The sequence below is a fragment of the Rhipicephalus sanguineus genome, chromosome 5 (genome assembly GCF_013339695.2).
Source record: "Rhipicephalus sanguineus isolate Rsan-2018 chromosome 5, BIME_Rsan_1.4, whole genome shotgun sequence".
In the NCBI taxonomy this organism is placed as follows: Eukaryota; Metazoa; Arthropoda; class Arachnida; order Ixodida; family Ixodidae; genus Rhipicephalus; species Rhipicephalus sanguineus.
The window spans coordinates 152609714-152632068 of record NC_051180.1 but is presented as its reverse complement, the minus strand read 5'-3'; the positions used below and the strand labels follow the sequence as shown (position 1 = coordinate 152632068).

At 47.6% G+C, this 22355-nt stretch overlaps 1 protein-coding gene across 1 annotated transcript in view; it reads left to right on the top strand.

Moving 5' to 3' along the window:
* Positions 1–22355, top strand: part of LOC119395024 (serine proteinase stubble-like) — a 54901-nt gene that overhangs the window by 32059 nt on the left and 487 nt on the right. The window lies entirely within an intron of this gene.

Sequence of the window (22355 nt, the reverse complement as noted above, 5' to 3'; positions counted from 1 at the left end):
TTCGCTTGCATGTTCAGTTTTTATTTTCGGTTCAAGTTCGCCCAAATAAGGAGCTTCGTATTTCCCAGTCTTTCTGCAGCATTCTTCACCCTCACAACCACGCAGTTCCCGTAGCCAGGGGGGGGGGGGGGGGGCGCACCCCCCCCCGAAATTTTATGATACATGGTGTTTTACCGAAAATAAATAATGAAAATAGGCCTTTTTCTCAAATAGTCAAGGCTATCAGCAAGTGCCCCCCCCCCACCCCAAAAGAAAAAAGAAAAATCCTGGGTACTGGCTTGCAACCACGTGACAAACTATCCATAGTGGCGCGAATAATGATGTTGTTGCTGGCTGCCCATATTGCCAAAATATTTGCGATAGCTGCTATCAACTTCGCTTAATTTATGAGCAATTTCGGCGAGAGAAAAAATTATATTCGCAGTAAAATGGTGGAGTATGTCCATAAATAAATTCATATTCAAAGCAACCAGTTACACCGTACGATTAACAAACTTAGTTCTTGACAATTTTTATTTTGGAATCATAAAATGCAATATAAATTTGAAGCCGCGCAGTTCCACACATGTAACGGCTTCCTTTCCGCTACAGCTGAACGGTTTGACCTTATGATCACGTGTCAGCGAAGCACTCTGGTGAAGAACATTATCATGTCAACTTTCTTAACCTTCAGCCTGCTCCTCCGGCTTCACTGTGTGCCACGCGCGCGGGGAACCAGTTTATGCTGCAATGAGTTCGCGCTGTTGTTTTGTACTATCGATAGTACTTACTATCGATAGCGCTATCGATAGTATCGATAGCGCTATACCATCGATAGTTGCGATAGTGACTCCGCTATCGATCGTATTGATAGTACCATCGATAGTTCTGCATCACTAGAGTGCAGTTTATTCTTATAGGCTCTTCCGCCGCCATCTTGAATTTTGATCCGTGACCGAAGAAGGGCCCCTCTCCAAATCTTGTCGGAAAATTTTTCACCGTATGTGAGGGAGGGGGAGGGCTTGCTCTGGATTTAACGGTATATATCGAAGCGAAGGAGATCCTCTTGGAAACGGCAGACGTTATATTTTCTCGACGGTTTCGACCGGTGGTGGCCTTAACGGTAATATGAATACAGTCTTTGTGTCCCTTTTTATGCAAAAAAGTTCGAAATAAAAGCGAGAAAAGAGAACGAGAAGCACATTGTGGGGAAAAAAGAGGGGAAGGGGACAGAAGGACAGCGGACATGCTTTGCAGCCTGAGCAGGCAAGTCGTCCTAGGTACTTTTATGAGACGGTTGTAAATGGTCACCTAAAAAAGCTCCATGCATGCTCGCGGCTGGTCCGCGAGTGGTCTGGGGAAACCAAGAAAAAGATCCAAGAAAACCAAGAAAAAGATCCCCCGCTGGGAATCGAACCCACGATCTGCGGCCGCGACGGCAAGCGCCCGAACCCTACCGACTAAGCTAAGTCGGCAGATGCTGGACATGGCGCGAACGCGCCTTATATATTCACAATCTCTTTCGCACGGTGCTCTCTGCTGGCGGTGTAGGTAGGCGGCGCGGAGCGGGGCGGTGCCGCCATCTGTGAGAGGTGAAAAGAAGTAATGCTTCACGATCGACACTTACTAGCGCTTACTCCCAGATTGCGTGCGATATCGGAGGCCATGGTTACAGCAGGCTAGTGAAAGAAACCCACGTGACCGGTATGGCAAATTGAGGCGCCATCTGTGACTGGGATCAGAGTTAAAATCTGCGTTCCGTCTCTTTCTCCCAACTCTCTTCAACCCCCTCTCTGGCGGGATCAACTCCCTTTCCTGCGGGAGGCGCGCTTTCCGCCGCCTTGCTGGCGCCGCCGACTTTGAAATCCGTTAGAAAGTTTCGTGTCTGGCGTTGGTATGGCGTGCGTTAGCCGTCGTCGCTCGTCCGTTTCATGGTGCTCGCTCGCTGGTGCTTGTGCGACGCGATGTTTACGACTCGCGCTGTTCGTGCATAGTGCTTTGTTGCTTGAATACTTCCAGAACAAGTCCCGGAATATATGTGCCGGCCCCCAAAGAACGACAGGTGAGCGTGCCCTTTGACAGACAGACAACGAACTTTGAGTCGCGGTTTTCATTGTGTCAATTTGAATTCACGTCCACACAGAGTAGCTGTTCTCTGCAGTGGGGCTACAGTTACTGTTTCAAAATGACTGATTTGAAAAGGGCAGGATGCTGCGTTTAAATCGTTATACGAACAAGCAGCGGACATGAAGCCCATGCAAAGTAACTATAGTTACGGGTTTACAACTCTCACAGAACCGCGTGCTTGAGTGTGTGCTTTGCATTGTCTCCGGTTAATTACTCCCCATGCCTATAACCACGTTTGTGAGACATTAGGTAGATGTATGAAAACTTATGCTGCTCTGAGACGAACAAACGAGTTCACTTTTGCACGAATCGACGGCGCTCTTTATCTGATTGAAACTTGCCCTTTTCTTTAGGGCGCATTTCGGAACGCAACACAGCTGATCGGTGCGCCCAGAGAAAAGCTGAAGAATTGCAGAATCGGCGCACTTCAAGAGATGCCATGAATCATCCGATATCAGCCGTTCATTTCTCCGCGTTTATCATCACTAGTTATATGAAAATCAACGTTTTTGGAATGTAGTCAATAAAGTGCGGCCATTATTAGTTGTGTTATATGTGGAGTTCATTTTGACATCTTTGAAATGTTCGTTACATTATTACTATATTTTAGGTATTTCAACTGCTTTCATTGTTTTTGCATTTCAGGAATGTTCAATTGTGTTAGTTATGATAATTTTGTGCAATATCGTGCGCATATATCAGAAGCTGTTCTGCACTTTTGTCAGTATAAATATGTGTTTTTGAATATGTGCCCTAGTGTTATGTTCTGCTTTTTTTTCCACTGTTCTTTAAATTCTTAACATTGCCGAGAACTTTCGTGTTGTTTAGTGATCATGAACACGTGTATGTTAATATCCTGAGCCTGTATCGCACCACATTTGATAGAATGTTGATTTTCGGAAACGAGGAGAATAAAAAGAGACCAAAGATATTTTGTGTTGTGAGTGCAATTCATTCTTTTGCGTTCTGGCACATGCTGCACGACTGCAGTGTTTGCAGAATGCCTGATTGCAAATTGCGCACATTCAAACGCGCAACGAACGCGCGGCGCAGCACGCGCAGCGGATGCAAAAAAAAAAAGCGCCCGGCGTGCTGCACGCGCGCAGCACGCGGAGGAGGGGCGAGGGGGTCATAAAGAAAGGAAAGGGAGCCCGCGCACGCAAAAAAAACAAAAGAGAAAAACCCGGGCGCGCGCGAGGGTGCTAGGAGGGAGGAGCGGCTAGTGTTAGTGTTGCCATGACGACGCATACCGTGTGCGCCGCCATTCTGCCGTTCGAGTCTCTGAATCCCAGCCGCCAGGATATTAACTGAGGGACGTTTGGCGCTGCCAGCGCTGACGTCATGAATTAAGGCATCCTATGGGAGGTATACGGAGTAACCTTCCCCTGGTTACAGCGTCTCGATACCACCGAGGTACACTGGCCGCGCTGGCGTCGTCGAGGCACCCTTGACGCAGTTACGTTGGTTACGTTGTTTCTTTGCCTTCGCTTCGTGTTAGCGTGCGTCGGCTCATCGGAGTAGTGCAGCTTCCACATGCACCAACGGGATTTCTCGCCGCCGACTGCTTCGATTGCGAGAGCACCGACTAACAAAACTGCTGCAATACGCGTTGCAGAAAGGACGCGATTTCGACGGGCGAATGTCGTGCCTTGGCGGAGCGAGACTAGCGCCTGCGAGACAGAGCACGGCGGGACGCACGTGTTTATGGCTCAGGCTACGAACCTCTACCTCCCGTGTTGCTGAAGCTCAATGTGTGTAATGTATGCATGAACGCAGGCGTCGGTCACCCATTGCTAGAAAGCGCACACCGTGGACGTTTCTCTCCTTAATTGACGACGCTTTGAAGATGTGCATACCGGGTACCAATGTTGATTATGAGCTTGTTGATATCATCTTACGCGGGATTCACAATTGCTGTGTCAAAATAATGTTCACAACGTCAGCTACCACAACGGTTTAATCACGATCGTGGGCGTTAGTCGTCGCGATAGAGACATGCTGTCAACATGGGTGCATCCACGTCAAAATGGTGCTGTAGCTGCAAAACACGAATAAACATTGTACAAGCTCTCATATATCACTAAAATAAGCACTACTTCTGTGAAGACGCGTTTCACTTTCGTGTTATACCGATTCCTATGACGGAGGGATCAGCCATGTTTTTTTTTGTGTGTATCTGTTTCTTTTTATTTCTTTTTTCTATTCTTTCTTTGTCGCTCGTTCTATCTTCATTTCTCTTTCTTCCCTTTCTTTTTTCTCTCTCTCTCTCTGTTTCTTCTCGCTTTCCTCTTTCTGTCTTGCTCCTCTTTTTCTTTGTTCTGTCTCTTTCTATCTTTTTCTCTGTCTCTCTAATCCTTTATGCCTTTATTCCCTTTATTTCTCTCTATTCTCTCCTCTTTCTCTCTTTTCTATCTGTTTCTTTCTCTCTCTTTCACATGTTCGTTTTCGTTTGACACTCGCACTTGCTGTACACGGCAGTGGGGCTTGCCCAATTCCTGTGACCCACCCGAGGAGTTTTCTGATGACACCGCACAAACTACCGTGAGTCGCGCGCCTTGCAGGACCTCAGTAAAGTTTTACAGCCAACCAACCAACCGCACAAACAACGGCGACCTACAACAGCTTCGCTGTTTAAACAAAAAGTTTAAATTTATTCCACGTTTTGATCGGGAATCGGTCTTTTTCAAGAGTGCATTTCAGAGGTATAACGTCACTGAATTTATACACGTTCGCTCTGAGAGAGGTGCGAGGAGAGAGTTTAGTTACAGTAGCAAGGAAGTGACCGCTGCACCCACAGAAAAAAAAATGCTCACTAGCAGAAAGAGGTGGGAAAGATGCTTGCGCAGCAGCAAGAAAACGTCAAGCAACAAAGGTAGCAAAAAGACAGTGATACTATGCACTAACAGCGGAAGGAGGGGGTGCTTGTACAAGAAGCTGCGGGCATTTGAAAAGAACACCCCTCGACATTAAATCTAGTGTGGAATTCCGCTAATTCCAGGGGACGCCGGCAGCACCTGCATGTTGTATAAACGTGTGTGTCTTACGGAAGGCCCTTCCATTCTTTTTTCTTTTTTTCTTTTTTGAAAACAATGGTTGCGAGCCTCTGTTTCACCAATGGTTGCGAGCCATTCTATACAGGGGGAGCTCAAAGAGTGAGCGCGAAGTGCTTGAAGCGTACCGCATCGAAAAGAACCGGAGGGTTTGTATCATGGAGGAAGGAAAAACTAAGGAGAGGCCCTATCGTATCCCAATGCATTGCGAAAAGTGTGGCGGAAGTGACGTCAGATTTATGGGGCAAACAAGCCGATATGGGGCAAACAAAACAGCAGACGCCCCGCGGCGTGCTCTCCGCGGTGGTTCGCTCCTGTTCGGATTTGTAGTCCCGGCGTAAACTTAGCGCGTATTGTGCGGTTCGCACGCAGTAAAATGTTGCAAGCAGACGTTTACCAGGCTGTTCGTGCGCGGCAGGCCCGAGCGTTGCGTGCTGAAGTTCTTCCGAGGTGCGTTTTTATGCAACAGTACAGAAATTACCGGTACGTGCCGTAATCAAAAACATTCTGCCCCTGCCTCATCGTATTCGAACTCACCTAGCAGTGACTTACGCGTTCTGCTGAGCGTTAGGCCTTTCTTTTCCTTTTCTTGTAGCCCGATTTCCAGATCTATTGCCCGATTAGCGGTTCTTTGTTCGTGTATATGGAGTGAGCGCAGTAGATATTCGGCGCAACGCCAACCTATAGTTGACGTAACTTCACGTCGAAAAGAAGACACCGCCGTATTGTATACGCGATCGTGCACATAAAGTTTGTAATTCCACTGCGCACACAACACAAGCACGCGGCGAGCGCACACCGCACGATACATACATCACGTAGTCCGATAACAACAAAAGTTTATTGCGCTTTCGTTTGAACGACACAGCCTCTAAAACGTACGATGTCTTCAGCGCATGGTATGTATGGCGCGTCAGACGCCAAAAAGAAAATTTCACGTGTGTTCCGAGTTGACACAACGAGTAAGAAGCAACAGAGCGCACATCCGAGTGCTCCGCATGCAAATACCATGCCTTAGTGATCAGTAATGAAACGAACGTATACGTACACATGAAAAGTGACACCCGGTACTGCTCGCAGTATACACGCGATTTGCACAGGGTATACGCAACAGCTGGGCATTGCGTAGCTTTCCTAAAGAACACACACAAAGAGCAGCATACGTGAATCGACTACACCGCTAGCACGGCGAAAAACAAACAAACCAAAAAAAAAAGGCTGCAAAGTTTCGCGATGCGCGCATGCGCTTGCGAACGTCGCAACGGAAGTCGCGAAAAGTTTCGCTGCGCCTTCGCTAGGAGGCGATGCGGCTGTTTGCGATGTGGCGGCTTCACGAGTGTGACGTCAGGGCCTCTCCTTAGTATTCCTTCCTCCATGGTTTGTATTAACGTCAGCCTTCTGTGCATATCACAGAAAAAGAGTCGCTGTTTCTTTCAGGGCATGGCCAACTATCAGGCGGATGATAGACCTCTGATCGTACATTTATGCGCTTGCGTGGGATAAAGTGCATAAATCAGCTGTAGGCCCGGTGGCGGTGTGTGAGTGAGCGTGCCTTCTCCTTCGTCCTTGTTTTTGGTTTTCGCTGCTTTTTTCTTGCATCTAAATAGGGACTGAAAAAAAAAGCAAGGAAGATACACAACGCATGTGACACGGTACAAGGCCCCTCATCGCCCACCGTTCGTGCCGGCTTCTTCCAGGAATTAGAGCCCTGGTTTGGATAGGGCTAAGGGATGGCTTCTTATGCATGAGCATTGTTGTCGTGCCATGCGAGCTGCTTCCACAATGATGCAGGTGCGGTCAGAGTCCGTGTAGGAGAAAATCACCTTCGTCTGAGCGAACACAGAGGTGCAGCGGCGCAGCCGATCGTTCCAAAATTTGCCAGTTTGACTCACGTAGCAAGCACCACAGCTCGGGTGGATTCTATACAGCACGTCCTTCGCACTTGCCATAAATTGGTTACGGTAGTTCGTGTCACAAATGGATTCTCGTTTCTTTACATCTATCGCCGAAACTTCCTGGGAGCGATGGGAGCCAATCCTCTCCCGGCCGTTGAGGAGGCTCGCGCGCAGGAAATGCTTGGCTTTAGACTTGCCAGTGGCCCTTTCTGAAGTTACTTTATATGATATGAATGGTACCGATGCGATGGGGACATGATAGCAAACACATGGGATAACTTTGGTCATTTCTGCTTTTCGGGAGGGGAGGCACAATCCGCGATCAGGCCGCTTCTTTTGCACGGGAGGTCATCGACGCGGTTGTTCAAACGAGCGAACCGTTCCTTATAAAAATACCTTTTTCTTTTTTTAGTTTTCTGTGGTGGAAGTGACTACGCAATGAGGACGGCCACTGTTTTCCGCAATAGCCGTGAGTCGCAATCACAGTAGTGGAATAATAATAATAATAATAATAATAATAATAATAATAATAATAATAATAATAATAATAATAATAATAATAATAATAATAATAAATTGTACAAGAAGCACACATAAGGTAAAATGAACATATAGTCTTAGGCGCGCACTAAAGTATAGGCACGTTGCACCCGCCAGGAGCCTCCACTATCGCGCTTAAGGTCCCTGTACAATAAAGAGACGTATGCAATTTAGAAGAAAGACACCGTACGGCCGCTCTTGTTGTCATTCTTCGTTATTTTGGACACATGTCACTTTTTCTTAGCTTGATTCATACAGCAATTGGCCTTTCCTGATAATTTCGTATGTGTGCAAGGTGAAATCCCGGATGCTGGCGTCGTAATCGATATGAGCAAATGCAGATAAAAACTCCCGGAAGAACGCCCATAGCTGACTACAAGTTGGCCCTTTTTTTATTATTTGAATGCGCCACTTGTTTGTCAGCTGTTATCATAAGATCATTTTTGTTGCGAAGTAAAGTGCGACAATGAAGTAAGGAACGAGGTCAATTAAAAAAAGAAAAGCAGCGCCAAGTTGGCGGACAGCTCCCGTTTGAGAGACCGTTCCACGATTCGACGATTTTAGTACCACATTTCTACACTGTGATTAAAGGAGTACTCACACGAATGTTAAAAATTTTCGGATGGTTGCATTAAATAAAAATACTGGTATCCAGAAACCTAAAACAACTATTGTGGTGACTGGGAATGCACCGAATATATTGTAATTTCCGCTACCTTAAAAGACACTTTCGGTTTCGATATCGAGGGGGTGGCTTCTCAGTGACGTTGCATATCAGTGTGACGTCACGGGGATATGGAAATTCGCGACGTACTAGCGGCAAATCCGTCATCTGCTCGTGGTGCACATAAGCAATGGTGAGTGAATTGTCGTCCAGTGTCCCTGACAGTGATTTCTGCGATTTAGGCTGCATGCAGGACGCAGAGCTCGCAAACTCGAGGGAACTGTGTTGACTCCTCGGAATAACGTCACTTGCAGTGGGGCTGGCTTGCAGATTCTCTGCGACGAAAACTTCCAAATCAGATTAAAATATTTTATACGTGTTCTCCGACTCCGGTGTGTGAGAGCGTTGACACTGCACACCAAGGAAAAGAACAATGTCCCTTTTGCGATGTCTCAAATTCGTGTCAGTACTCCTTTAAGTTCGTGTTAGTTATTTTGAATGCAGACGCAGTTATCCTTGGCAATTAGACAAGTAGTAGGCGCCAAAGGGACAGCCTAGCCAGCGTCACCGGCAAATGCAAACGAAAATACGCGGCCCCAGTCGCCGTGTGCTGCTTTCTATTGTATGTGTTATATATATATACCCTAGGAGCACGCAATGTTGCCACAAGGTTGAAGCAACTTTCTCAATGTGGCGGCAACGTTGTGACTACATTTGTGCTACTAATTTATTATATATATATATATATATATATATATATAATATATATATATATATATATATATATATATATATATATATATATATATATATATATATATATATATATATATATATATAACACATACAATAGAAAGCATTATATCTCAAACGAAAGCTGACGCTATTGATAGCTTAGCGCGACGTCCCTCAGTGCTGCGTTGTCAAAGTGTAAACATTTGTGCCCGCCGAGTTCCGGTAAGTGTTCCTGTCATGGACTGAGCAAGCGTCGAAAGGGGGGCTAGCTTGCCATCTTTCAGAAAGCGGATTAACGGCGCTAACAGGGGACAAAGAAAAGAAACAGCACCCATCCTCCCGTTTCCTTCGATCGGTGTTTAGGCCTTATACGAGACATGCTACATCCAGCAACGTGAGTGTTATTTAAACTGAAGACCATTCTGACGCACTGCATTAAGATTTCGCTCTTGTGCACAGCGATGCAACCGACGCTTAGCAGCCGTAGTCACCAAGAGCCAGCAGGTGCACGACTGCTTGCCGCTCTATCTACCTACCGACGAGGACGCGCCCGCTGCCGCCAGAGGGGCTCGCGGCGGCGCGAAGTTAGATGTGGAACGTGCCTTTAGCGCTGCCTAGCTCAGGGAGCACCTCGGAAGGCCTCAGTGAGGGAACCTTCGTAAGGAGCGTTCCAAAAAATATGGCTGATCCCTCCGTCATAGGAATCAGTATAACACGAAAGTGAAACGTCTCTTCACAGAAGTAGTGCTTATTGTGCAGTGATATATGAGAGCTTGTACAATGTCTATTCGTGTTTGGCAGCTATAGCACCGTTTGACGGGATGCACCATGTTGGCAGCATGTCTCTATCGCGACGACTAACGCCCATGATCATGATTAAACCGTTGTGGTAGCTGACGGTGTGAACATATATTTGGACCACAGCGCATCGTGAATCCCGCGTAGGATATCAACAAGCTCATAATCAACACTGTTACCCGGTACGCACTTCTTCAAGCGTCGTCAATTAAGGAGAGAAACGCACGGTGTGCGCTTTCTAGTAATGGGTAGCCGACGCCTGCGCTCATGCATACACTATAACACACTGCGCTTCAGCAACACGGGAGGTAGAGGTTCGTAGCCTGAGCCGCGAACGCGTGCGTCCCGCTGGCCTCTGTCTCGCAGGCACTGCTCTCGCTCCACCAAGGCACGACATTCGCCCGTCGAAATCGCGTCCTTTCTGCAACGCATATCGCAGCAGTTTTGTTAGTCGGTGCCATCGTAATTGAAGCAGTCGGTGGCGGAGAAATCCCGTTGGTGCACGTGGAAGCTGCACTACTCCGATGAGCTGACGCACGCTTACACGAAGCCAAAGGCAAAGAACGTAACTGCGTCAAGGGTGCCTCGGCGACGCCAGCGACGAGGCACCCTCGGCGACGCCAGACTTACCTCTCTGGTATCGAGACGCTTTAACCATGACCTCCGATATCGCGTGCAATCTCGGAGTAAGTGCCAGTAAGTGTCGATCGTGAAGCATTACTTCTTTTGACATCTCACAGACGGCGGCATCGCCCCGCTCCGCCCGCCGCGAATGAGAATGTGTGAAAGATATAAGGCGCGTTCGCGCCGTGTCTAGCATCTCCCAAGTTAGCTTAGTCGGTATGGCGTCGGGCGCTTGCCGTCGCGGCCGCAACATCGTGGGTTCGATCGCCAGCGGGGTACCTTTTTCTTGGTTTTTTTCTTTCTCATCCGTTGGCGTCCATTTTATCAACGTCATATCCGTGACGGATGTACTTGGTGGACCCCGGCATAAAACACTTTCGTGTTAATACGTGACAAGGCGTCCTCAAACAGTCAAGGCCCCCTCATTGAGGTAAGGAGCGTTTCAGAATACGGACGCGAGGAAATTCGTTCTTGGCGAAAATGTTCCCAACTTCGGCGAGATAGAGAAGCTCGAAAACTTGCACCACCACGCTGAAATACGAGCTAACGCCGCGTTCACACTGAGACATTCAGCGGCACGGAATCCGCTTCCGCGGCAGCGAGATGCGCCGCAACAGCCCTTTCCGCACCAATCGATCCCGGACTGATTTTTGTGGCAGCTGCCTCCGGATTCTATCACGGCGAACCAATGAGAGCGCGAGTCGAATATTCGAAAAAAGGCGGCGCGCTTGTCATATCGCCGTCGTCGAAGCCCGTAGCGAAGCCGAAGTCCTCCGTAATAACTCCTTTTCGACAAGCACCGAATGAAGCACAGTGAGTGTTGCCACGAGTAGCAATATATCTCGACTTGCTCTTTCTAATGGCGTATTCGGTTGGGCGATTTTGAGCGCTCTAGAGCGCTCTGAAAAGTGGTCGCGCGTTCGGTTGGCAAAATCCGAGCGCTCGAACTACCTTCGGTTGGTTCTTTCGGAGCGCCAGCCTCCGACTCGGAGCGCTCCCGACCGCTCTGACTTCGAAGTGAGAGCGTGGTGCGATCTGGCCGGGAGGGGGCTCACGTGGCACTAGACGCCGCGTTTACCGGCAGGTGACAGGGTGACAGCGCGAGCGCGCATTTCAGAAGGGAAGAGAATCGGACGCGTAATACTTCGTACACGTGTGTTGAATTGTGTTCGTGGCGTTTTTGAGCGTTTGTGCGGTGAGTTCACATGTACCAAGCCATAACTGCACCATATCGAAAAGGAGGCGGCTACTCAAGGCGGACTAAACGTAAATGGTGTTACAGCAGCTCGCAGACGAATGCCTTCACATCGATGACGCCGAGCAACTTAATAGCGTATATAACGCATTACATGCGAGTACAAAGCTTAATCGTGTTGGCAAAAACAAGCGCTCTATGCCGAGCTCGCGTGTGATCGTGAACGGCGTAGGCGACGGCCGGCGTCCGCCATGCTAGGCCTACCTCTCGGAATCGTGAGTGACGGCGAGCTGTTGCGATGTGCTCGTCGTTCGCGAAGGCGTAGTTGTAGTGATTATTTTCTTATATAACGAAGCGTGACTGTGCAAAATTGTTTGTTTTCTGCTTTATTACGAGGATACGAAGTCCTCCAAGTGTGCATGCCGAGGCGCCCTATGTGGGCGGAGCCTACGGCTGATCGCTCGTTCGCCCCGTGTGTGCTGAATCGCCATGCAGGGACTTACTAAAGCCGAGGAGACCCGTCTGCGCAGGCTCCAAACCATGTCGTATAGCAGCCGAGCCATGATGTCCAAACTGTAACCCAGAATAATTTAGCCGCAGTGTGTGAATTCTGTGGCAGCCGCGTTGACCTGTTTCACGTGCTTGGATCCTGTCAGTCTAACAGAAGCATCGCGCAAAATTACGCAGCCGACGTGGGAGGGGTGGGAGGCGGCTTAGTACAGCCCAGGCTCTCGAGGATCAGCGGAGTCTTGTGGAGATGGCGCGGGTTGCAGCTCATTCCAACACTCTTAGAAGAAAAGTTAGTAAACAGTTAGTAAACGTATGTATTTACTAGTTTCGAGCGCATTTTACTACCTTCGCGGCATCCCTGTACTAGCCAAGCAGCTAGTAAAGGTGTAACTTTTGTCGTTACTAACCACGGAAGCTTTCTTCGTGTTTTTAACTAAGTAGCTAATAAGCCACCCACGTTGTCAGATCTTTCGTAGATGCCGCAGTATACCTTGCCGTAATCGTGACGGTTTTAGCAAAACTTAAACAAACTTTAATTTTATTGATTACCTTGGAATAAAAGTTTCGTGCTACGTGATGCCACATATAAGCAAATATAAAAGCACATGATAGTGTGTAGAAAACACCAATTATTCTTCTAAGTTCTATGGCTGCTAAACAGTACACGGCGAGCTATCCCAAAGTAGGAGCATAAATAGTCTTCAAGCTGCTGCGAAACCAGGTGTCGGCTACGTATAAGTCTTAATATTCTGTGTGTGCGTTTGCGTGTGTGTTCTAGTTAGTGATCCATTCATGCATCTATGTATGTTGCTGTGATGCGTACTTAGCATGGTAATTACATGAAGTAATTAGCGGCCATTAGTTAAGGTGCGAGGGCAATGCCACTTCGTTTTTTTATCCTATAGATACTTTTGTAATAGAATCATCTGATATGGCATGCACACGCACATACAACAAAATAAGCGTAAACCTCTAATTGGCTAAATGTAGTCCACTAGAGTTAATACGGTTGCTAAGTTGCTAGCGCGGTTACCAACAACTTAGTAATAGACTAGCTATTCGAGTCAGCACTATTCACTCACTAACTAAGTAGCAAATTTCACTAACCTGCATTTTACTACCTTCACTTACTAAGAGGCTTGTATATTTTGTGAGAAGTAAACTGTCAGTGTTTAGTGAGTGAATATGCCGACCTTTTTTTCTAAGAGTGATCGCAGTTCCGGAATAGAGAACCGCTCAATTCTCTCTAGCACTAATTGCATATTACGATTTTCCCCAATAAACGATGGGTAGGGGCGCGAGCAAGATGCCTCACGTGTGCTCTGAGCGCTTCCATTATATTATGCGTCTTGGCCGGGTAGTCGTTTGCAATCGCAATGGTCTCAGCTGTTGACGAACATCGCGGTAGTCCCAGACAAACTCTAAGAGCCATAGCCTGAACGTTTTCGAGTGTGCGAATCATAGGCGTGCGCACAGGGGGGCAGGGGGGGCGGCCGCCCCCCCTAATCATCTATGAAGGGGGGCGCAAAATCCGCTCCGTACATTGACCCTTCTAGTCATCTAAGAGGGGGGGGGGGGCGCAAAATCTGCCCCTTACATGGATTAGTATAGGGTGGGGGGGGGGGGGGCGCTGCGATGAACCTTCGCCCCGCCCTAATGGGGAACCCTGCGCACGCCTATGGTGCGAATATTGGTTTTGCAGGTACTGCCCACCATTTAGCCTCTCTACCTGAAGACCTACCTCGTGCCTCATTTTGTCAGATCCTGTTACCGTACACGCCTGTATACCAACAGGATATACAGCTCCAGCAAGAGTTCCAACTCCCCCATGGTGTATGACTCATACATAAGTTCGACTCACGGTTCTAAGTATAAGGTGAAAAGCACAGCTTTCGTCTCCAGCGCTCATGAAGCTTTCTCTTCTTTTGTTGTATGAGACGTACAGCGAGCATATACAGGACGTGTCCCAGCTATCACGCAGCACGATTAAAAAAAAGAGGAACGGCGTTACGCGAAGCAAACATACTGCATATTGCTCCTAGTACACTGGAGTAGCCACTGCTCATTTTTTCGTTACTAAGGTTTAATTAATTACTTATAATTATATTTGTAACTAGAGAACTACTCACCTAATTGTCAAAATGTCAATGAGGCGTATGTAGGCATGTTCAAATGGCATCTAACTGCGCTACTTTCAACAACGTGCTAATTGCGAGTTCATTTTTTCCGCTTGATCCAGAAAGCCCGCGAAATATGAAAAGTGCACGTGACTAGACTGTCGCGCGTGTCGGGAACCAGCGCCCTCAAACAGGCTTCCTATGAGGTAGACAGTATCAAGTAAAAAATGCAGAAAAAAAGAACGCGTCGCCCTATCTGCCACTCCCCGGCCTAAGAAATGCACCGCTTGGTTTTACAGAGTAAGGCCGTAATCAGAACACCTGCCGCGTTATCAATGAGAACAGTCGGCCGTGAGATATGGATGATTGCGGCATACTATCGAACGAATGAATCCCAGCGAAATTGCACGCATATCGTTGGCGCCCGATCTGTACCCTTGCCAAACTGCGGAACGCTGTCTCTCGCAACGAACAACAGGCAAAACGGTTGTTTGTAGTAAGCTTATTTGAGGGCGCTGGTTTCCTTTGCGGGTGGGAGGGTAGTCACGTGCTATTTTTCATATTTCGCGGGCTTTCTTTATCAGCCGGAAAAATAAGCACGTAATTAGTACGTTGTTAAAAATTGCGCAGTTAGATGTCCTTTGAACATGCCTACATACGCCTCTTTGACATTCTGACAATTAGGTGAGTACTTGTCGAGTTACAGATAGTTATGACTAATTAATTAAACCTCATTAACGAAAAAAAATAGCAATGGCTACTCCAGTGTACTAGGAGCAATATGCAGTACGTTTGCTTCGCGTAACGCCGTTCCTCTTTTTTAAAATCGTGCTGCGTAATAGCTGGGACACCCTGTATAGCCATCTATATACTGACGCCTCAACCACCGTGGATAGGTCTGCAGGGTCAGTAATCTTTCCTGCTAGAACAACCACCGTGAAGATTAGGCTATCCCACCAGACTACATCGACAGCTGCGGAACTTGCTGCTCTGCGTAGTGCACTTAGAGTAATTCATGACCAACCAAGAAATGGAGCGTGCTCACGGACTCCAAGACAGCTCTACAGTGCCTGATATTCGCCTTACGCCGAGGACCTCCACGCCCAGATGTCCGTTCTCGTAAGAAATTAGGGAGCTGCTCCATCACCTCTTCGTGCGAGGACATGACATCATCTTTCAGTGGCTTCCATGTCACTTCGGCATGTTGGGCAACGAACATGCCGACGCAGCTGCTCGAACTGCACACGAAGACGGTGTGTACAAGAATCCATCCCGTTATCGAGGAACGGATGCTGCAATGAAAATTCGAGAGATTGCCAATGAAGACATAAATACTTTGGAACACACCAAGTTTACAGCACAAACGACTGCATAGACGGACCCGTGTCGTCGACCTCGGCCTCCGTCCGGACTCTCTCGACTCGAGGCAACGCAGTTTTGCCGACCGTGGCTTGGTGTTTGCTTTCACTAAATTTTTTGCCTCCCGAATTGCCATGGCAGACAGTGCTGCTTGCAGCCAGTGTGACAGCGAAGAAACGATAGACCACGTTCTTTGTCGCTGGCCTCACTAAACTCGCACAGACTGTCGCTAGCCGCTGTGTTGGCCCGCCTTGACGACAGACCCCTGTCGGAACAGTCAGTCTTGTAATGCCGACCCGAACTGTCTGCACACCGAAAATCAATTAAGGCATAATGAACTTTTTGCGTACCAGTGGCATATTGAATAGGCTTTAGTACTCCCGCTCTACACCTTCCTTTTGTTTAATTTTGTTATCGCGCGCCTGCTCTTCTCTCCGCTTTCTTTTCCATGTTTCTTTCCCTTTCTCCTCCCCTTATGTAGGGTAGCAAACCGGATGCTGCAATTCTGGTTGACCTCCCTGCCTTTCTCCTCGTTTATTATCTCTCTCTCTCCGCAATAAATGTTTATTCATATTTCATTCAAGTACACCATGTCGCGCGATCTCGCGCAAATGGTAGCATTTTCTCAGCGCGACCAAGCTTCTCGTGTTTCGCAAATCATGAAGGACGAGACAACCAGCACTGCTTGCTTGCGTCGTTCTTATTCGGCGAATGCATGTTTCTGCTCCTCAGACACCGCCATAAAGTTCATTGCCAGGAGCCCAGCAGTTCCGCGACCTTGCTCCTCCTTACTTGATTCGCCATAACGACATGCGAACACAACGCGAGCGGAGAGCCGGAGGGCCGCGGGTATACATCCTGGATATACGGCTCCTGCTTTTTCGCAGTGTTGCATGCGCTACCGAAAAAAAAGTAACTAAACATGTTACTGATTACGCTAACAAAAAAGGAACGCGTTACCGCCCTACGTTACCTACAAAAAAAGGTAACGTGTTAGCATCACCGTTACCGAAAAAAGTAACGCACGTTACTTCTGCCGTTACTCCAGAGCCAGAAATTTGAATCATTGCGCCCTGGTTGCAGGAACCAGAATAACAGTTTAATAAACCTCATATTTATATTTCACATAAAACCTCTAACCAAAACAACGATTTTAGGTGAATTACTGATGTAAATATAGAAAACTTTGCGGAAGTGTGCCGGACATTAGCAATGTTATGGTGGCCTAATGTTTACTGCAGGGTTGCATGTGATGGCTTATAACTTTGTGGCACATGGTAGCCATTTCTCGAAGTGAACAACAAATGATATTTCATCATCAACGCTCTCCCGAAAGAAAACATCACTGCATCTCTCAACAAATTTACAGTAATTCCGACGGCGTGCTTCTACACTCTTAAAAAAAGTTAGTAAAAGGTTGTAACTGCAAGCAAATAGGTAGTAACTGCAGCGGTTACTAACTTTCTTGGACCGTTACTAACCTTTCGCTACCTGTTTACTACCAACGTTAGTAAACAGTTACTACCTGCAACCGTTGCTAACTTTTTCCTACCTGTTTACTACCTACGTTAGTAACTGCAAGCAAATAGGTAGTAACTGCAGCCGTTACTAACTTTCATGTACCGCTACTACCTTTTTCCTACCTGGCCGTAAACTACACTCTAAGCCAAAAGAGAGCAACGGGGTTATAGGTGTTCCTCCTTTGAGGGAGCAAGTGCATTGCCACTCCCATTACTCTCCTAAAAGGAGCAACGGCAAGGGGATGAACCGTTGCTCTCCTTTCAGTTGCTCCTTCAGGGGATGAATGGTTAGTCCCCCCACTTGCTCCCTCAAGACCAACTGTTACTCCTTCCTGATGCTCCTCAAGGGAGCAACGGATGCTCCTTCCCGTTACTCCTTAATTCTTCTGGGGCCAAAAAAAAATTCGTTTTTGATTGACTTATAGAGCATATTGAGGTTTATACAGATATTTGTTTGGATGCACAAGCGATATACAGATATCTCACTCAGAAATAAATTTCAGAAAATTTGCAACAAACACACAGGATTCGAACTCGCGACCCCTAAATCTCCATGCGCGTACGCTAACCACTAAGCCACCACACGCTACGGCCCCGTTTGAAAGGAAACGGGGTTATGTATGTACCGACGGGTTGTTGCGCGTTCTGACACGTTAAGGAAATGAGCATAGGCGTTGTTGTGACCGGGTATTTGGATCAATCCTACCGCTGACTCCTGTTGTCGTGCCGGTGTATTTAGATCCGTCCCTCATCGGCAACCATGCTGTTGCTACGAGAGGGCAGCGTCGTACCCGGACTCCGTTTGGTAGCGTAGTCGAGTCTCCGGGTTGAGGAACTGATACTAGCAAGTTGGGAAAACAATAACAAGTTTACTGGCACTTTTTGAACACTCAATTACATCGTTACAAGGAAAGAGTTCAGTGACGAGCGAATTGGATGAGCCTGTTACCGAGGGCTCAGAGCTCCATTTCTCACTCAGCACCGTCGTTTTAACCCCTCAGTTTGGCTCCTCCCTCTTGATGACCACCAATCACACACATGACACCTCCCACCATGGCACAGTCCATTTCACTGTCGCGGAGGGGTCATGGCACACTTGAAGCGGCAAGAGTCCTGCGGTTGTCGACACGCAGGTGGGGGAGAAGCAGAACAGGTTCCTCGTGCCTGCCCATGCAGATCTTTTCCGACGCAGCGAAAGGGTTGCGGAGACTCCCGTCCAAACATACCCCAGGTGGCTTCGGCAGCGTACCAAGCCAAGCCCAGGTGGTCCATTGTCTCCGGCATCGCCATCCCAGACTTTGAGGCCGAGATTCTGCCCATTGTTGGTCACTCACCGTCCCAGGAATTTCGTTTCCAGGAAGGATACAGGTGTTCTAGCAGCGGGAGAACACCTCGTCCGCCGATTCTCTTGGTCAGTGCTTCGCCACCGACAGCCGGTCATAACAGCGTGCAGAACCATTGGTTATGTTCAAAACAGAATCGAAAGTAACAGTGTAAACATCTGAAAACGTCAGGGTAATGAGTCTCTCGCGAAAACACAGGCTTTGCCAGAGCTCCCTTTTGCGCTAGCTAAAAGGCCAGCAAATCTTTTTTTTTTTGCCCGGAGGAGTGTTTTTCTCTTTATTATTATAATTATTAATTAATTTTTTTTTTGCGGAAGAGTCACCTCCCCTTTGAAAAGACAACACAGCGTGAGCTGATAACGTCCATTTGCTCCTAGATTAAACACAAAGTCAAACTACCGGACCCGATTGCGAAGCTGCTCTCCAGCAAAATCAGCAAGTGACAGGTAGAGATGAGGGGGGGGGGGCAGCGGCATTAGCTCGCTGTCAGTCTTTCTGCGCATCGCAATAAAAGTGTTCGTTGCGTGATCTCTGCTGCAACCCTGCAGTCGGGGCTTTTGCTGATTTGTACTGGAGACGGCCGTTCAGCAAAAACCGCAAATGTAAAGTCTATCAACTGTGTGCTTCTCTCAACCGCTTCTTTGTCGTGAAGTATATACGGAGTCTCGCGAAGCTTCGCATTTTATTTCCACATTCTCAGGCTATATATTTATGGCAAGTGTTATACGCAAACACACCAGTTAGCTTGCGACGACAGCAGCTTCAGGTGCTGGCGTTCTAGTGCAACCATGCCTTTTATTAGGAACGTTTGGCTTGTATTAGGGGCTTTTAGCTTTACGTTCCCGTGTTACGAGTTGCCGGAAGGAATCTGTGCATGCGCGGGCCTTACATACCTTTACGGAACGTGAACTACTCGCCGGATTGGCTTTACATGTAGACGGCCCTATCTCGCAAATCCACCTTCGTTCGCGGCTGCTCGCGATACCCGCTTTACCGAGGCTTCAGCCGCCTAGTAAAAATAAGCCGAAGTGCGAGCGCCAATTGCGATCACCTTGTTTCAGCGGCTAAACTCACTAGAGTGAGCTAGAAATAGAATACCGAAGCTGTAAGCACGTGAGAAGCCTCGACATAAATACCCCGACAGGCTGAATAGGTGGCGCCATCTAGCGGGAACAAGATGAACCAGGCAAGCAAAAAATTGTTATTGCAGAAACATCGTGCGTTCTACTTCTGGTGTAAATGCCTTGCCGCGGCATAATTACGAATGAGTTATTTTTTCAATCGTTTTTTTCCTCAAAAACACTAGGCGGAAACAAACGTGCCCATACTATGGTTGCACGAAGCGTCACAAGATGGCGACACCATCCTCGGATAACTCGGTATTCTACACCCCTTTGCGTATACCGGGATACTGTACACGCTAAAAAAACCTCGTGATTTTGCCGCCGCGGTGATACAATCTTATTTAAATTAAACATAATTGAAGTGCAGTTATCATCACCATTTCATGGTTTATTCAGACGTAAAGGTATCCGTTTACGTACTTACGTAAACGTTTACATACGGGGAGCTAAAACTTTTCTAAAACATGTGTTCCGGTAACACGGCAAGGTTAAAAAGTATACGTACAAGCTAAATGTCCCTATTAGCGTGCGTATCTCTCTGTTCAGTTTACAAAAAGTAGTTTCCTTACGCCAGCCCGCAAGGAAATGTGGCTCATGCATCGACCGATACAGGGTGCGTCCTGCACGAGAGCAACGGTTGCGCGCCGAGAGCAAATAGAGAGTTTTAGTGCTGGGTTCCCGCGGGCTTGGGGGCGCGCGGGCCCTTGCGCTCTTTTGTATAGACCTCTCCCTGTTTGCAAACAGTGTGACGTCACTGGCAGTGTCCCGCCCCCAAGTCCCGCCTTCGGAGCAGGTGCTGGTTGGCAAGAAAGTTCCGCCGGCGGGATCTCTCTGCATAGCAGCACTGCGTGTGTGCTTTACTTCGATAGAAGTTTTTGCAAATTGCTATTTTCTGAACTCACAGATGTTAGAAGGAAGACTGCCTGCAGTGAACGAGTCTGTTAGATCAACATATGATTTGCTCGTCGTGGATGATAGCCATAAAAAATCTTATGCTGCTCGAAAGCGAACGTTGTACATTTTCACGGCGACTGGTGTTTGGAGAAATATTAGCATGGCATGGATGTGGACGTACTCAATTTCCGTCGCGAAATCTGCACTGCAGTTTTAAACGATGTACAGCATTGGCGGCTACTGTGCGCGAGGTCACGGATTAGATTCGCACTCACGGCGCAAAATTCTGATCAGAGATGAATGAAAGAAAAAAAAAGAAAACGAAGGAAACGCTCATTTCATTAGCCTGAGTTCGGTTAACAAATCTCAGTGAAAATTAAAACGAAGTTTTCCCTACGGCGTTCTTCATAATCCACTGAGCAGTTTTGAGATGTTAAACACAATAATTTAGTTATAAATAATCTCTTGCGCGGTTACTTCGCTGTATCTGATGCCTACAACGTGTTTCCATACTTACTCCTCTCTTTAGACTTTGTACACAAAGTCGGAATGTCACTTCATAAAAATCGAGCCGTAAAGATAAGCTAACTAGAATATGACAAACAAGAATCTCCACTGCTTCCATTAAGACGTACATCTTCAATAAAATGCGATATGCGTATGCTTCTGGATATTCGCCGTGGTAAACCATACGTGCATGTTCGGCAATGCTAAAACACGCTGGTAGCTCATGCGTAGTCTCACCTTTCAGCTCGGACATCATGCACTTTTTTTTTTGTTTGTTGTTTTGTGCACCCCGCACAAACACTGAGATAAAATAAAATGCGATATGCGTATGCTTCTGGATATTCGCCGTGGTAAACCATACGTGCATGTTCGGCAATGCTAAAACACGCTGGTAGCTCATGCGTAGTCTCACCTTTCAGCCCGGACATCATGCACTTTTTTTTTTTTGTTGTTTTGTGCACCCCGCACAAACACTGAGATGTGCACTCGCAGATCATCGCGTCAAATAAAATGTCCAATCCTGATGTTCCGTCGACAACCGGTCACTGCAAATTGCCCTGTTAGATACAACGCGCGCCAATGTTTTCGCTTTCGCCGTCGGCTCGCTCGTCTGGCTTCGACTGCCCTTTCACTCCCCTGGCCTGTCGTCCAAGTCTCTGGAACGAGGTTTATTGGCGACAAGTAGCACTTGAGAAGCAGGCTCACGGACGCTGAAGGCGGGCGGCGAAAAACACACAAGAATCACAGTCCAAACACCAACAGCTCGCGCTCGGCTCTCTCAGCTAATGTCGTGGCCCACTGCCGCATATGATCTTCTTCTCTTACATCGCAAAAGATGCATCGTTATTCACACAGCACACACACACACAATATTGTCAGTTTCAACGTCCGCAACTGTGAACCGATATCGTCGCTGCCTTTCAACGCACACTACACGCCACAGCAAACGCGGCACATTTTCGAAGACGATGCCACGATGCCGCTGTTCCTCGCACAGATCACCACGTGAGTTCACTTCTCCAAGTTAAACAGCCAGCAGCGTGGCAAATTTTCGTCACGCAGTCCACGACACATTTATATGTTCTTTGACACATACCACAAATAATCTTGGAACCGAAAGATTAAGAAAAAGGTTCAAAAGAAAAAAAAAACGTGCGCCAAACACCGTGCGACTGTACCACGCTGAGCCGGCAGCGGGAGTGTTTTGCCAACCACCCTCCGTTGCACGTGCGCCGAGAGGTCACGTGACCTGACGTCACGGGGAGTGAGTGACGTAGGCCGGTAGGTCTATTCTCAGTGGATGCGGCTGGGAGTACAAAGGAACGCAAGAGCGTGCGTACGCAGGTGTCTTGGGGTCCCGTGCTAACCTAACCC